A 15499-nucleotide genomic window follows, 5' to 3' on the forward strand; every position below is an offset into this window, starting at 1 on the left:
CTCTTACACGGTAAGAATTCTGTCTTTCTTTGATCGTAACGGGAATTAAATGTAATATATGTCTCAGCCTTCAAGACAAAACCCATTCTTTTAAAAATCAAGACAATCAACTACTTTACGCAGCAGTAGAAATGAAGGCTAAATATTGGGGGAAAAACACTATTATGAACTGTAAAATATGTGATGAAAGTCTGTCACTGTGAAGAATCAATGTCACTGTCACATCTGCTAAGCTGTAACATCCATCTATCAAAAATACTTTAGAAATAATTAAGTGGATCTTTACAGTATTATTCTATCTCCCCCTCACTGTGGGGGCAGACTAAATCATTACCAAATTCTTTCAACCAAGTAGAATCCTCTATTTCTATTTTTATACATATTTCTTACAGTCATATCAGATGAGAATATTACATGCATTTCTTCAAGATTTATGATTAGGATAATAAGAACAGATGCTGTCTTCAAATAATACCAAGACAAATGAAATTTCAAATTTCAAGTATAGGGAACTTAATTTTTCCACCCTTTGTGTAGCTGTAATTGTGATTTTTTAAAAGTTATGTTGCAGTCTGCACATCACATTTATTGCCTCACACATTTAGTGAAATTGATTGAGCACACACTCTGGTCAGGCCCAATGCTGGATGCTGGGAATTCAAAGACAGAGGGACACATGAGTAAGATCTCTATTCTCCAGTTTGTCCCAACCTAGTCCAGGCTAGCTTGAAAAGAAATATTATCTTTATCTTTTCTTTCTTCCTAAAAGTGTCAGAGACGAACCAGTGTTTTAGTCCACAAGCAATTGTCCTTGTGGATTAAATATCTTGGAGCTCACTCAACTACCCATGAGATGCCTTAACCAGGATTTAATGCCATTGCTCAACTGAATCACTCTAGATGCCCGGTTTTCTAAGTACAATGTGCTGATGGTCTTTAGTCAACTGAGAAGTTCCTTGTCCTCTGTCTGCTTTCAACAATACTGAAGATCCAAGTTCTCTTGAGGGAACGAAGGGAACAGACTACATTAAAATCATCAGGAATTCAAGCAGTCATTGGGTCAAGTCATTGGTACATTTTGTCATAAAAATTATAAGGAAGTAAAAGACTCCAAACTGCTATAACCGGTTTGGCTCAGTGGATAGAGCACCAGCCTGCGGACCAAAGGGTCCCGGGTTCGACCTTGGAGGCGGCTGAATCGATGTTTCTAACTCACTATCCCTCTCCCTTCTTCTCTTTAAAAAAAATAAAATATATATATATATATATATATATATATATATATATATATATATATATATATATAGAAAAGGCTCCAGGCTCTCAAAACTATTTCTTCCATCTAGCTGTGAATTACTAGTGAAAGACACTGTTACAAGTCTTTTGTCCTCATAAATATTTTACATTTCATGACCAGATATGCTTGCTATTTCTCTTTTAATTGAGCTGAGAGAATCCAGTCACTGGAGGGGGTTAGCACTTCTGACAATTTCAAGGGGTTTTCCTGTTCTATCTGCTACCCTTAAAGAAGCTGACTTTCAATGGTTTGATTACAGGGGGAAGGGTAAGTTGCTATCTAATTAATGCACATTTTTAGATGTTTGTAGAAATGTGGATAATATTTTTTAAAGACTCTTATTTTCAGGAGATAAAATGATTTATATTTGGAAATGCATGATCTAGAAATGTGTCGGTGTTATAGTCATGAATCTCAGACCTGGAATCTCTTTTTTCTCACATATACATCTTTTAAAAAGTTTGAAATAGTCGAGTATTTGTCAGAGTTTATTGATTTAGGAAACAAACTTGAATAAACTTTTGGTTAGCCCCACTAAAGTACACATCTCATATTGAAACATTTACAAGACTCATAATAATAGTGACAGGTGAGATGTGTTATGGGTAAACAAAAGGGGGGGGGGCAGGAAAAATTCATAGAGAAAAAATGCCAGGAAATATTTTACATTAAAAATCAATAGAACATGCTCATTTCATCCATTAAGCAGCGATTCTATAAGTAATGTAAATCAGGGATTCCAGATGAAAGGCATAATTCTGGGATCAATATTTTAAAAGACATTACGTATAGTCACAAAGAGGAAAAGTTAGCCCTCAAAAGGAAAACCTGATCAATTTTTTAAGTCCCACAAAATCTTCATGTTGTGTTAAGCATGGGTAAGGCCTTTTCCTTTTTTATCATTTAGCAGTTTAATATGGAGTTTGTGGCAGTCAACTGATATTGAAAAAACCTCCCCCTGGCAATCCTGGATCTTAAATGTCTTTTGAAGTTTGAAGTAGCATGTAACATGGCAAATTCTAGAAATGAATGCAGCACGGATCTTTCCTTCTGGGAAGAACATTAATTCTTAGAATGAAAGTTCAGGACATTTAGCTTATGTGAACTGGCAGAAAGCTAAAGGTCTCTTGGGAAATTTTAGTATATTGCAATAATTATAATTGTCATAGCTCAGATTTTATTCATATCATGTGATAAGAAATGACATTGCGAAAATATTTAAAGCACTCTCAGGCTTCCAACTTGCTTCAATCTTTCCTGCTATCTATTTCTCACATTTCATTGGGCCTTCCTCTTAACCCTTTTCAATTTTGTTCCCTCATTTTTTGAAAATAAAATTTTAAGTTTTTTTAAAATTTTTTTTTTTTTATTTCGGAGAGGAAGGGAGAAGGAGAGAGAGCTAGAAATATCAGTGATGAGAGGGAAACATTGATTGGCTGCCTCCTGCATGCCTCCTACTGGGGATCCAGCTGCAACCCTGGTTTTGTGTCCTGACCGGGAATTGAACCTTGACCTCCTAGTTCATAGGTCAACACTCAACCACTAAGCCACACTGGCCAGGCTAAAATTTTAGTTTTATCAAAGTATTATATGCAAAGAAATATTTGCAAAAAATAAATATAGTGTTAAAAGACATAAATATGACATTCACTCAACCCCCTTGTCTTAACACCCCAGGGGGAAATGCTTTTTGACTTGTTTTCTAGATACTAATCTTTGTCATTTAAAAATATATGCATATACTACATTTTATTTCTTCATCAACAAAAATGTTCTATTATGGTATATAAGGATTTCACTCACAATTTTCCTCTCCTCCCTTAACCATCACATCATCTCAATATACAGGAGTCCCCCCTTATAGTGACAAATCCTCTTGAGGGATAAATTCCAAGACCTACAGTGGATGCCTAAAACTCCAGATAATACTGAACACTATATATACTGTATTTTTCCCATACATACATATCCATGATAAAACTTAGTTTATAAATTAGGCATGGTACGAGATTAACAATAATAACTAACAATGAAATAGAGCAAGTATGACAATATGCTAAAATGATAGTTATGTGAGTGCATTCTCTCTCTCAAAATATCTATTATGCTGGATGTACAATGTCGATATGCTGGACAAAGAGATGATTTATGTCCTGGGTGGAAGGGAGCAGGACGGCTTGAGATTTTTTATCAGGATACTCAGAATGGTGCCCAATTTAAAACTTAAATTGTTTATTTCTGGAATTTTCCATTTAATATTTTCAGCAGCTTACTGCTGGAAACTGAAACTGAGGAAAGCAAAACCACAAATAAGTGGGGACTACTGCACTTCAACTTTTAATTAAAAGAATATTCAGTGTTTTCACTGTGACAACTACATAATTGATGTTTATGCTATACCAGGTAAAGTGCTATGATGCTTTTGATTTCTTATACAATTCATTTCCTCGGTAGCTACTAAATTCCTAACATTTTGTTTATTTTTCACTTAGATGTTTTTGACGATCTAAGTTTTCTTCAGTTTCCAATAGCTCTTTAAAATGCCTCTCAGTACAATTTTCTTGATAATCAAACATGTCAGATGAATTATGAGTTCCACGTATTTTCTTGGAAATAGCTTTCATGCTTTTATCTGAACAATTGGCTTTCTAGGCCAAATAAACATGTTTTACTTTTTCCTGGAATGTTTGTTTTCATGTTGGAAATTTCCTTTGCTTCTACCCTTTGTCAATATCCCTCTACCCCATAGCTCTTGTATATTATTTTAGTTTAGATTCAGCTATAAATAAAAAACTAAACCAAAAACCTTTCCCAAAAGTTGCTTAAATAATGGAAGTTTATTTTTTTCCTGAAAGAAAAACCTAGTAGTAGATAGTTTGGGCTGCTGCTGTAGCTTTGTGTGTATCAAGTTCCAGGATCTTATTTTGCTTTGCTGCCATGCTTAGCATGTTGCTCCATCTCCTAGAGCAGTGATGGCGAACCTTTTGAGCTCGGTGTGTCAGCATTTTGAAAAACCCTAACTTAACTCTGGTGCCGTGTCACATATAGAAATTTTTTGATCTTCGCAACCATAGTAAAACAAAGATTTATATTTTTGATATTTATTTTATATATTTAAATGCCATTTAACAAAGAAAAATCAACCCAAAAAATGAGTTCGCGTGTCACCTCTGACACGTGTGTGATAGGTTCGCCATCACTGTCCTAGAGAGTACACAATGGAGTATTACTCAGCCACGAAAAAGAATAATATCTTACTATTTGTGACAGCATGAATGGACCTAATAGGTACTATGCTAAGTGAAATAAGTCATACAAAGAAAGAAAAATACCATATAATGTCATTTATATGTGGAATCTAAAGAACAAAATTAACAAATAATATAGAAACAGACTCATAGGTACAGAGAACAGAGTGATGGTTGCCTGAGGGGAGTGGGTTTGGGGGACTGGGTGAAAAGGCTGAAGAAGTACAAATTAGTAATTATGAGAAGAGTCATGGAGATGTAAAGCATAGCATAGGGAAGAATATTGTCAATAATCCTATCTAATAAAAGACAAACATGGTAATTGGTGTACGACCACTACCCTTCCCATTGGCTAATCAGGGCAATATGCAAATTAACTGCCAGCCAAGATGGCGGCCAGCAGCCAGGCAGCTTGAAACTAACATGAGGCTTGCTTGCTTCAGTAACTGAGGAAACCAAGGTTCCCCGCCTGCCTTGCCGGCCTCTGAGCCTGCAGTTTGAAACATAGTTACAAATATAGAAGCTAAGCAAAACCCCAGAAACCTGCTTTCAGCGAGCTGGGATCTCAGAGCTGGAGTTGATACAGAGTTTCGATTATAGAACCGAAACAAACCAGATACCTTCTTTCAGCAGCGGAGGCCTAAGAGCTGGAGCCTCAGAGCTAAAGCTGGCCCAGAATAAAAAAGAAAAAAAGGAGCGGTTGGGAGCTTCCGTCACCCGCCAGCCTGAAAACAGCCCTCAGCCCCTCACCCAGACTGGCCAGGCACCCCAGTGGGGACCCCCACCCTGAAGGGTGTGTGACCAGCGCAAACAACCATCATCCCCTCACCCAGGCTGGCCAGGTACCCCAGTGGGGACCCCCACCCTGATCCAGGACACCCTTCAGGGCAAACCAGCCGGCCCCCACCCATGCACCAGGCCTCTATTCTATATAATAAAAGGGTAATATGCCTCCCTGCACCGGGATCAGCATGACAGCGGGCAGCGCCCAAACCCCCTGATCGCCCTGCAGCTCTCTGTGTGACAGGGGGCGGGGCCACAACCTCCCTATCCACCCTGCTCTGTTCGTGACAGGGGAAGGCGCCCCAACCCCCTGATCAGCCCTGCTCTGTGCCTGATAGGGGGGAGCTCGCCAACCCACTGATCACCCTGCGGCTCTGTGTGTGACAGGGTGCGGGCCCCCAAACCCCCCACCCCACGGGCCCTGCTCTGTGTGTGACGGGGTAGAGTCATAACATCCCCATCGGCCCTGCCCTGAGTGTGAGAGTTGTGGCGCCCCAACCCCCTGATCAGCCCTGCTCTGTGGGTGATAGAGAGTGGCGCCCCAACCCCCCCCCCCACCCACGGGCCCTGCTCTGTGTGTGATGGGGTAGAGCCACAACCTCCCCATCGGCCCTGCCCTGAGTGGGACAGTGGTGGCGCCCCAACCCCCTGATCGGCCCTGCTCTGTGTGTGACAGGGGGCGGTGCCCCAACTCCCCTATCGGCCCTGCTCTGTGAGTGACAGGGGGGAGCTCCCCAACCCCCTGATCGACCCTGCTCTGTGGGTGACAGGGGGTGGTGCTGCAACCTCCCCATCGACCCTGCCTTGAGTGTGACAGTGGGCGGTGCCTCAACCCCCCAATCGGCCCTACCCTGAGCATGCCGGAGGGTGGCATTGCAACCTCCCGATCCGCCCTGCTCTGTGCATGACAGGGGAAGGCGCCCCAACTCCCCAGTCGGCCCTGCTCTGAGCCTGACCAGGGGCTGCACCTAGGGATTGTGCCTGCCCTCTGCCACCCGGGAGCAGGCCTAAGCCAGCAGGGCGTTATCTCCCGAGGGGTCCCAGACTGGCCAGGCTGAGGGATCCCCCCCTCCCCCCGAGTGCACCAATTTTTGTGCACTGGGCCTCTAGTAGTGTAATAATTCTGTTTGGTGACATGTGGGTATTTGAAATATCGGAGAGAATACTTGGTATATGATTGTCTAACCACTATGCTGTACTCCTGAAACTAATACAAAATAATATTGAATGTTAACTGTAGTTGAAAAATAAAATTTAAAAAACCATTTTTCTTACATTTTCTTGACCAAAACATAGTGCCTTAGCTATATCAACTTGCAAGGAAATCATTACTTTAGGAAATAAATTCTTCTAGCTTCAATATTCCCATCTAAAATTTGGAATTATATTATCAAATGCAAAGTGTATAATAGATATTGGGAGGCAACTACCACATCTACCATCATCGTCCTCATTGGGAGGGAGAGGGAAGAATCAGGAATGGGCAGAAGGAGAAATCACACTGTGAGGTAGGCTGGGTGACGTCTTCCGCCAACCCAGGGGAAGCTTGGGAGCTAAAATAGCTCGTCAGAGATGGCCCTTTGGAGTCGTAATAGCTGGACCTTTATATCCCTGCCTCTGTCCATCATTAGATGAGGGTCTCTCTGGGAAGCATATGATCTTGGTTGAAGCAGCTCTCCTCAGCTAAAGCAATCTCTAAAGAGATTGATAGCTATCTTCGATAACCTACTCTTGTAGCCTATGAGGGATTAGATCTATTATTGTCACCCATCACATGAGACTAGTATCTTCAAAATATTTTAAAGTCTCCTAAGATAGGGGAAACATGGATGGGAATGCTTGAGTGCAAGTTTCAAACTGGATCATTGAGTGAATATAAAGTAATACTTCTGGGGCCTATTCCAGAGTATCCCTGAGCTCTTTGAGTACTGAAGAAATGTAAGACAAGGTCTTAATCACCTTTTTATGAGTAACTTTAAGAATCCATGCTTCTAATAGCATTACTTAGAACTTCTTTTTTAAAAAATATATCTTACTGATTTTTTACAGAGAGGAAAGGAGAGGGATAGAGAGTTAGGAACATTGATGAGAAAGAAACATTGATCAGCTGCCTCTTGCACACCCCTACTGGGGATATGCCCACAACCAAGGTACATGCCCTTGACTGGAATCGAACCTGGGACCCTTCAGTCCCCAGGCTGACGCTCTATTCACTGAGCCAAACCAGTTAGGGCTACTTAGAACTTCTTGCCTGCTCTGTCTGTAAAGTATGGTAGGATGATGTTGAAGATTAAATAGAACATACATAAAAAAGTGTAGCACGGGGCTGGCACACAGCAGTAATTCCCACCATAGCTACTGCTACTGTGAAGATCCTGCTGAGGGTGTTAAGTATGATAAGGAAAGAGCTGAAAGAGCTTCCTGCCTATATTTGTCATTTTCACTCAGTACTGATTCTCCAAATATTCCTGAAGCATCTGCCATGTGTCTGACTCTGGGTTAGAGACTTGGTTTGAAGAAATGAACAAAATAGATATGAGTCCTGTGCTCACTGTATTTACAGACTGGTCATGAGGCAGATATTAAAGAGAATCCAACACATAAATTTAGAAATGCAAATAGGGATAAGCTTTCTAAAGGAAAATTCAGCCTGGCTGGTGTTGCTCAGTGATTGAGCATCAACCTATGAGCCAGAAGGTCATGGTTCAATTCCTAAGTTGCAGGCTCCATCCTCAATAGGAGGCTTACAGGAGGCAGCCGATCCATGATTCTCATCACTGATATTTCTATCTCTCTCTCTCTCCCTTTCCCTTCCTCTTTGAAATCAATAAAAATATTTTTTTAAAGGGAAATTCACAGTGCTACAGAGGAATGCAAAAGGGGAATGAAGACTGGGAGGTGAAGAAAAATCTCTCCGAGGAAACATTGCTGAGACCTGAAGAAATGGAATGTGATAACAAGCACGTGGTTTGCTGAAGAGCACGTGTGAAGGCCCTCAGGTAGGGAAGAGAGAGGTCACCTGGACCTGCAAGCCTAATGGGGCTGAAATGTAGCTGAGGGGCGGGGAGAAGAGATACCACACGAGGAGGACTTGTCAGAGAGCAGAGTTTTTCCTAAATGCAATGGAAAGTCATTTTGACTAGAAGAGTGACATGATGTAGTTTACATGTTTTAAAAAAACCACTTTAACAGCTTTTTGGATAATAGCGTAGGAAGATGCCAGAGCAGAGCAGGATGACCAGTTAAAAGCTGTTTTTATTTCAGGGAGGGCATAACAGCCTCTTAAGGAGGCATCACGGGAGTAGAGAAGGAGATGAATGAATATTTTATATAATTATGGTCTGGTACATTTTATTACTATCATAATTATAAATATGACATGCAGCTGAAGATGTATGTGTACATATATGTTTACACAACTTCACATATGTACGTACGTACCTCTGCAGCTATATATGTTTATAATAATTATGATGATAATAATATAATATGCCAGACAATTTATTAAGCCCTTTCAAATGCATTATGCCATTTGCATAGAATCTCTTTAAAAAGTGGGTACTCTTTTGTTAATCCTCATGTTTTTATTTTTTTTTATTTTTATTTTTTTTTAATATATTTTATTGATTTTTTACAGAGAGAAAGGGAGAGAGATAGAGAGTTAGAAACATCGATGAGAGAGAAACATCGATCAGCTGCCTCCTGCACATCTCCTACTGGGGATGTGCCCGCAACCCAGGTACATGCCCTTAACCGGAATCGAACCTGGGACCTTTCAGTCCGCAGGCTGACGCTCTATCCACTGAGCCAAACCGGTTTCGGCAATCCTCATGTTTTTAAATCAATAAAACAAAAGTCAGAAAAGTTCAAATAACTTGCTCCAGGTCACACAGGTAGAAAGCAGTATTGCTTGGATCTGACCTTAAACCTGTCTGATTCTAAAACCCATATCCTCAAGCATTATTCTATTCTGCACTTGCCACCTCGCCTGACTTGGGTACTTTGTTTAGATTCTCTCCCTCTTGGTTGGTACCAGGGACTCCTTTCAGCTTCCGAACCCTCAGGCTTTGGAATGAGCTGGGACAGTGGTTGTGCTGGGAGCATCCGTCACAGGCAGCTGGGCAGGTTTTACATCAGCCCCAATCTTAGTCTCACCAGCGGCTCTAGGAGCTCTCCTCGTGTTTCAGAAAAGTGGCCTTTATGGCAAGTGAGAGCAGCTACTGAAGCTGTACTCCCGTACATTAGCACAGAATGGATTGGTAATTGCTTTCAATTGTGTGGAGCTGCAGATAATCAAGCAGAGGGATTGGAATAAGTGTTTTGAAAGGAACATGGAAAATTACCAAAGCAGAAGTGTTCTAATGAGAAAAGCAGGGTACACAATCTGAGCATATGAGGTGGTGAAGTAGGATTCAGAGTAGATCACTAAGAGGATGTGCTTTTTGGGGCGGGGGAGGGAGTGGAGAATAGACTGATAAATACATGAGTGTAAAGATCTTGACATAGTTGCAGAGAGGAAACATGGAAAAACAGTGAGAATTGATACCACTTTTGAAAGTTTACTATATACAATTAGAGGCATCATCTCATTTAATTCACCCTCATAATATCCCTTATTTACTGAGGCTCAAAGATATCAAGGAAAATGCCTTGCATTGTACAGTGAATACGTGGTGGAATCAGGATATTACATCTGCCTGCCTCCCATGTTGAACTCAAATATTATATCCTCCAAAGGGGCATGGATTTTGAATGGCTCCTCTCTATGATTTTTTGTCTTTAATCCTAAAGAAGAAGGGAGCCCATAAAGAGAGTACAGGAGAAGAGAGGGAAACACGTTACCTGTGTTGGTTTTAGGATGACCTCTCTTTAGAAGACAACCACTCTGGCTGAGCAATTAAAGTGAAGGCTGCAAAGTGTGACACACGGCACAGACAAATCCTCAGAGGCTGTATCTCTAGTGACAGAATGAGGTTTCTCAGGAGTTACTGCAGCTACCTGACAAATGGTAGTACGTTTCGAATCATGCATGGGGAATAATAAGAGTGAAGAGATTCACACTAGAGCTTAGAAATGTTAAAATGTGTGAGATGCCACCAGAATTGAACTGATCACCATTTGGTCAAGGGAGCCTATTTCTAGTGAGAGGATATTTTATCAGAGACAACAGGGACGTCTAGATCAAAGGCTGATGCTGATTCAGGAGGAAGACAGTGAGCTCCTGAGGTCTGTGGCTTGCAATAGTCACATAGCTAGTTGCTGGTTAGAATGACAGCTGCCATGTATCAAGTACTTCCTATGCTAGGTATTACTCTTAAGAGTTTCCCATGCTTTAATGTCTTATCACTCAACTCTCCTAAGACCCCATATGCTAGGTGCTATAATTATAATAACTGCCATTTTACAGATAAAACAAAATGAAAGATAGGTTGAGAAATTTGTCTAAAGTCATACAACTAGTAGATACTACAGGTGAAATCTGAGCCTAGGAGATTTGACCCTACAGCTCATGTGTCTAACCACTGAACATGCTGTCTCTCTTAATTGCAGGTTTATTTGTTTTTACATCACTTGCTCTAACATTCTAGAATTTGTGAGGTGAGTATGTAGATTAGATCTTTTTATGAGACCTTCCTCTCTTTGCCTATATTAAAAATTATTATTAAGCATTGTTAGAAATTAATGGAATATTTACTATAAAACATTCTACAAGAAGCCTTGTTCTCTGATATATGTAAAATCAGAACCCTAGATAGAAATTTTGGGATCAAAATACTTGTTATAGAACAAAAACTCATTAAACTTCATTTGAAGAGAATAGGTGGAAATTGACACATTTAAATATGTCTAATTCTGTAAAGGTTTTTCCTTTTTAAAAAGTTAGGCCTAACTTTGCCCCCTGTGATTACACTGGGGATTGGCTTGGTTGGAAGGAAGCATCTGAGTGGCCAGACTTAGAAGAGAGTGCATTCCTTCAAAGCGGTTACCAATGATGACATGAGAAGATGAGACAATCAAAGTTTGAGAGGGAGACTCATTCACCAGGGCCTGTGTGGCTCAGTTGGTTGGGTGTTGTCCAGTGCACTAAAAGGTTGCTGGTTCGATTCCCAGCCAAAGCACATGCCAGGATTGCTGGCATGATGCCCAGTAGATGGTTTGTGGGAGTGCAGGAGGCAGCCAATCCATGTTTCGCTCAAATCGATGTTTCTCTCTCTTCTTCTCTCTCTAAAAATAATTTTTCTTTTTAAAAAAGAGGGAGAATTATTCTACTAAGCTAGAAAAGGAAGGCAAAATAAGGCCAAATGTGCCACTAGATTAGAGACTAAGTACTAATATGGAAAACAGCAGTCAAAATAAACAAGAATTACCTGGACCAATTATGGTTTTTGTCACCCATGCTGCTGCTCAGAGCTGCGTGAGAGAGCTGACTCTATTTAAAGGTAGCAATGGGTCAAGTTGAATGATTCTGGCCACATTTTGAAAATACGCATGAGTGGAACAAGAATATGGAGTAGAATGATAATACACTATTGTTCAACGGTGGCAGTGTTTTGTTCAAAAATTCACTTTCTCATTGTACATTTTATTGTTCTAGAGCACCCTGCAAGGCCAAGTAGGAGACGTGAGTTCTGCTAATCTCAGCCAAAATTGTGTTAAATCAAATGAAAGTCAGAAGAGAGTTGTCAGTGTATGGTTGAGAGCAAAGGTTTGGGCATCAGACAACCTGGCTCCAACTACACTCTATTACTTACTCACTACGTCCTCTGCTGCTCTCACTATCTAGCCTTGAGCAAGGTATCTGATCTGTAAAATGTTATACTAATGCCAACTTTATAAAATTGATGGATAATTGAGAGGATGCCAATGAGGCTGTACTAGGCACCTAATAGATAGTGGCTGTTATTTTTATTGATTTTATTATCATTAAAACATGGTCAAATGGTAGGGGAAAAAGAGCTTATTTCAGGCCCCACCATCCCTCCTGGCTACACAGTAAGCACTCGCTGAATGGGCATTACTATTATCAGCTGATATTTACAGAATAGCCTACAGAGAAGCTCATAATCTATCAAAAAGGCTCCTTTCATTCTCACTGCATTGAAATCTCTCTCACTTTTATATTTAACTGTATTTCCAGCACAGAAAATGACTGTCTCTACCTTGACACAAGGCCAGTTTCCAATTTAAAGTATTCCCTTATTGGAATAAAACAGAAAAAAATATAATGTTTAATGCTTCATTTAGGTATCGTGCAATTCTATCAATACTAGTGTGTTCCTCTGCTTTGGAATGCAAGGACCAGGGACGGGATTCCTCCAGCCTCTTTTAAGGGGTACCTGGTGGATCTGAATTATGCATTCTGGGTTGAAAGTGGAAAATATGAGGCCTACATAACTCAGTGAGTTTAGAGGTATGGATTGCTTAACTCTAGGATTAGAATCAGGCACTGGGAAGAAAAAGAATGATTTTATAAAGAATAGTTTTAGAAATATAAAAATTATTATATTGTCAAATTAGAACCAAAGCGTTATAACTTAAATTTGAAAAATTCTAATCGATGATTCAAATTTCCCATTTCTTTATTCAACAGAAATTGATTCAGTGCTCGCTATATCCTAGAATGATGCTTGAAATTTACATCATCTTCATCTCTGACCACAACTGAACAACACAGGCCAACAAGGTAAAATTGAATTTTACAGTAGTCTCGGGTTATACTCCATTAGTGGCATTGTTTATGTTTTTTTAATGTTTTTTAAAAATATATTTTTATTGATTTCAGAAAAGAAGGGAGAGGGAGAGAGAGAATTATTGATTGTCTGCCTCCTGCACACCCCCTACTCAGGATCGAGTCTGCAACCAGGGCATGTGTCCTGACCGGGAATTGAACTGGTAACCTCTTGGTTCCTGGGTCGACGCTCAACTGCTGAGCCACACCAGCCAGGTCATTAGTGGTATTTTTATTTAACAAGTTTATTTCTTCTCACTTTGTACACCAATACTTACCTCCTTTCCCTGTATCAGGCAGTGAATAAAGATTAAGAGTAGAAGTAGAGGCCAAGGTATTTCTGCTCCCATCTTGCTTATGTTCCTTTCTTACCTGGCACAAGTAGCACTATTTCCTCTCCTTGCTTCTTTAGGCTTAGAGGTGGTAATGCCTTTCACTTTCCAATAGTCTGTGAGTGCTTCTACACCTTTTCCTGGTTTCTTTATCTTCTGTTCACTCCTTTGTAGACTGTCCTTTTATTGGATTTGCTTCAAAAGTCCCATCTGTGTGAGCCTTCCTGCCTGGAAATTGATTAATAAATAACTGCTCCTATATAGCTGAGATAAAAATTTATCTGTTATCAATAATAAACAAAAAATATCATCTAAAACAGTTTTACTATTTCAAAACAGATAGCAAGGTGAAATAACTTAGCCATTGTTGTAATTCATATTTATATACACAAATGTAGGGATGTATACACAGGGCATTGGCCATCAGTGATTTCCAGAAAACAATTTGCCTGCTACCTTTATTGTCATGAGAATTCTTAATTAACACACATTGTTTTGTATAGGTGAGCCCTCCATGTTCAAACATGTCAAGGCAGGTACATCAAGACTTTTCCATAGAGATTGAGTTACTCCTCCTCTTTGCCTGACAATTTCTCTTGGTTGTAGAGAACAGTGACAAGAAACCAGAAAGGAAACACCATGTTTTACAGTTTAGCAGAAAAATCAAAAGGAACAGACATGCAATCTGTTGCTCCTCTCCCATATGGGTGACAATAATGCGATTGGAAGAATAAGTGCTAATTAGCTAAACGAAAAGCTCAAACTGTGACTGTTGAAGAGTTTAATTGTAGGGCAAACTGCGATGCTTTCCCAATCCTGGAGAGAGAAGCAGAGAGAAACTCAGAATGTCTCACCTGCACAATCTGGCCAATATAACCCTTGCATGTCTCAGAGGAAATATCAACGGTGTTATTTAGAGGAAATGCTAAGAAAGATTCTAGCTGAGAATTAAGGAATTTAATTATTTATGCATATCTTATTCTAAAAACCAAAGTAAAAATATTGTTCAAAATAATTCTTTAGCTATATTTACTAAGAGCAGGCTATCAAAATATACATTAGCATTAGGATTTAAGTATTTATTTAAAACTCTACAAAATTCATTGTCTGAATATATTGTTATGGATTAAACAGAGGGAGAATTTATTGCTGCCTGGGCCAAATGGCTGTATTAAAAATCAGGTGAAGAATACACAGAATATTTATTGAAACATTTATTTATTTCCTCCCTGCTAGACTAGTAAACACATCTAGAAGAAAAACAATTATGTTTGCTCTTAGGATCATCATCTGCTAATCCAATAATCTCTAGCTCATTCCTCTTCTGGAATTAGATGAGTAAATCTTGGTTCCTAGAATATTCTGTCATGACATTCACATTATCTCCCCGTCTCCTGATACTAACAGAAAAAATAATCTAGTTTGTAGTGATTTGGGGTAACTTAGGTTATAATTTGCCTATATCAGTGCAAACAATGCACTTATCTTGGGATTTAATTCTCTTTTCACCACCATTAGATCCAGCTTTTTGTGATCTGTGGCTCTTTCTTATGGGCATTGAAAACACAATCAAGACAAATGACCAAAACAAAAGAAGAGTTGAATAATTAAACATTTCCTTTATCCTGGTGATTTCTGCAGCAGTCTGCCTTGGGCTTCAATTAACTTATGAATATAAGAGACCTGACTTTTAGAAAATGAGATTTCAGCTTCTTTTATCTTGCCTTCAAACAAAGTAATTTTGATAGAGACAGGACTGGGCCAACCACATTTATCCTTATAATTCCTGAATATCAGCTTTTGAGATAGTTTATCCTTATAACAAAAATGTTTTCCACTTGATATCAAGCTTTTTAAAAGGCTGGCCTAGTGTAATTTAACACATGCAACCCCAATCCTAATCTAATGTGTGTGATATTTTCTGAACCAAATATTGTCTGTTAGTTGACATCACAGTATTAGATGACCAGTATGATAGAACTAACTGCAGTAATTCTGAAGGGGGTTCTTACATGGAAAATATCATTTGGAAAAACTACTTCCTACTAGCTATTATAACAGGGTTAACTACATTAATAAAAGATGGAAATTCTTGATTATAATTTTGTGT

General features: G+C 39.5%; 1 protein-coding gene across 22 annotated transcripts in view; it reads left to right on the forward strand.

Moving 5' to 3' along the window:
• Positions 1-15499, forward strand: part of EMC2 (ER membrane protein complex subunit 2) — a 345419-nt gene that overhangs the window by 288056 nt on the left and 41864 nt on the right. For 10 of the 22 annotated variants that reach the window (XR_013997057.1, XR_013997060.1, XR_013997061.1 and 7 more), the window contains 4 exons: positions 8176-8327; positions 10879-10926; positions 11924-12123; positions 12920-13012. The gene's annotated coding sequence lies outside the window, so the exon portion shown is untranslated. Of the gene's footprint in view, positions 1-8175; positions 8328-10878; positions 10927-11923; positions 12124-12919; positions 13013-13111; positions 13274-15499 lie in introns of all 22 variants that reach the window. The other 12 variants (XR_013997056.1, XR_013997058.1, XR_013997065.1 and 9 more) reach the window with 4 other exon arrangements.

The sequence above is a fragment of the Myotis nattereri genome (genome assembly GCF_964212035.1).
Source record: "Myotis nattereri genome assembly, chromosome: 17".
Taxonomy (NCBI): Eukaryota; Metazoa; Chordata; class Mammalia; order Chiroptera; family Vespertilionidae; genus Myotis; species Myotis nattereri.